This window comes from Aethalodelphis obliquidens, unplaced genomic scaffold (assembly GCF_003676395.1).
Source record: "Aethalodelphis obliquidens isolate GAN/ISIS:26980383/991018 unplaced genomic scaffold, ASM367639v1 scaffold4, whole genome shotgun sequence".
NCBI lineage: Eukaryota > Metazoa > Chordata > Mammalia > Artiodactyla > Delphinidae > Aethalodelphis > Aethalodelphis obliquidens.
The window spans coordinates 51,730,262-51,732,764 of record NW_020837948.1 but is presented as its reverse complement, the minus strand read 5'-3'; the positions used below and the strand labels follow the sequence as shown (position 1 = coordinate 51,732,764).

Below are 2,503 nucleotides of genomic sequence, written 5' to 3'. Positions count from 1 at the left end.
TCTATGCCATTTCTTCCCTTTCTCCAGCCACCTAGGAGGCCCTTGTCTTGTCAGTTTCATTCTGTAGGTTCTCACAATCAAGAATGGAAAATAGACAAAAGAGCACATAATCAGAGAGCAGAAGAAGGCCTGTGCTATTGTTATTGGAATATAAAGGAATACAGCAATCTTCAGGAAAACCCCATACACAAGCTGAAAACAGCTTTCTTTTTCTTTTTCTTGTTTTTTTTAAATCCAAAGCAAAGTTAGATAATAAGAACCAGAAGTTTAAGGAATATCCTCTGCAGGGGGTAGCTCAGCACCATTGTAATTTGGACATAAATATAAATTATATTCATTGGTTAGTGGGATCAGGGTTATTATGGTAGGCATAAATAACAGACTGGGGAGATTTTGCTTAATTAGACAAAGACTAGGGAGACATTGAGGGCTCCTGAACAAGGTGGTGATGTGATTAGTATTCTTCTTTAGGAAGAATTATCTAACAGCTTTATCCACATAAATGAGAGAGGAAAAAAATTGAAGACAAGTAAAATCAGATAGACTTTGCAATATGCCAGGTTAAAGGGAGTGAGGAACTAAAAGGGGAGAGTGAGGACAGAGAAGAGAAGATGGCAAGGTATTTGGAAAGCAAGCTCAACAGTACCATTATGAGAGGAAAAGGAAAAGAGATGACAATTTCAAGTCTGAGGCCACAGAAATTGAGGGAATAGAAGTGCCATTAACAAAAGTGAGGCTACCGGAAGGAAAAGCTGACTTCAGGGCAGACACCATTAGGTCAATTTTACATACATTGTTTTTTATGTACATCTGGGTGAGAATGTCCCGTGGACAAATGGAAATGTAAGCTCCAAGAGGAAAGGCCTGTGTCTGTCTTGCTCCCTTTGCCCCATGGTATCTCTGAAGCCCAGCATATAACAGGTGATCAATAAACACTGCTGAATAAATGAAGAATGGCTGAAAGTCTACCCAATACTCTGAGTTCTTATGATACATGATTACAGTTTTTCATGCTTGTTTCTCTTTATTTATAGATTCTGCTTCATACACATGCGTCTTAGATCTCCATTTCTGAGTGCCCTCAACCCTTGTTTGTTGAATTAATGTTAGTAGATGCTCTTTAGTCGTAGTTTATGTACAACCCCATTCACAATTCTCATCTGCTTTTAGCATATTCAAATAAGATAAAACTCACTAAATGCCATATTAATATAAATAGAGAAATATACATATCCCTAATACTTAGTTTAAGGAAAGAGCAACACATATAAGTAACTACAGGTATAACTACGTAAATAACCATCAGCATTTCAACATTTGGTTATTCTGTTTGGTTAAGAGCCTACTTGAAGTTGTCAAATATTACATTTCCTTTCAACTACAAAGAGCCTGAAAAAGACTGTTGGGCAACAACCTGGAAAAGATTATTTAAAAGGTAAATATGGGTCCTGGTCGAAGATGGCAGCGGCAGCTGGAGCCCAGGTTTCTGGGCTGCTAGGTCGTTCCCGGCTGTCGAGCCAGCCTATGTCGAGTGGTGCCCACAGTGGCGCCCACAGCGAGGAGGGCTCAGATCGCCTGTGGAAGGCCCTCACCTTCTTCGTGGCGCTCCCCGGGTTGGGAGTGAACATGCTGAATGTCTTCCTGAAGTCGCACCACGGAGAGGAGGAGAGACCCGAATTCGTCGCCTACCCCTATATCCGCATCAGGTCCAAGCCCTTTCCCTGGGGAGATGGTAACCATACACTTTCCATAACCCTCATGTGAATCCGCTTCCAATTGGCTATGAAGACGAACAAAGAGAACCTGGACCACTACCCAGTGAAGACCACAGCACTGGTTTGAACCATTACTCTGCACACATGGGCCAGAAAATTGTACGGGACCTTAAGCTCACCTCCTTGTATCCAGTGATGACCATTATACTGATCTTCCATCCCTTTGCTTATAGCAGGAGATGGCTTAAATAAATAACTTAGTCACAAGCTGAAAAAGAAAAAGAAAAAAGGTAAATATATTTTAATTTCATGAATGGCTGGAGATTCCCTATACTCAGCAGTAACATATGACTCACATTTGTCCATGGCACAAACTTGTAGAGTAAATACAGATCACAAAACTGACTGTCTCACAAGGCTCCTGTGATACAAACTTTTCCCAAGGTCCTCTCTCTCCTGCTGCAGTGTGTGAGGGCCTTCATAAGGAACTTGGTGTTTCTAGTTCAGAAAAACTGCACATCCCATATTCTATTTTAAAAGATTTGACAATGTATGAGCAGTGTATATATTTATATTGAAAAGGTCTCTTTGGTCATTATGGATGATTCACTGGAGATGTTCCTCATAAGCATGGTTTAATAGTAAAATATAAATTCAAAATTGTAATCTGCAGTGATTCGCCCTACCCCTTGGACTCAGATGGCTTCATGAAAGTTAGATTTTTTTTTTTAAAGGCAAACCTTGAAAACAACATCTGGTGTTGAGTTCAGAAATTAGAACCAGATATG

The 2,503-nt window shown here is 40.2% G+C and overlaps 1 pseudogene; it reads left to right on the top strand.

The window, feature by feature from the left end:
* The first annotated feature begins 1,458 nt into the window (after positions 1–1,458).
* Positions 1,459–1,854, top strand: LOC113613754 (cytochrome c oxidase subunit 6A1, mitochondrial pseudogene; annotated as a pseudogene).
* Positions 1,855–2,503: the final 649 nt, after the last annotated feature.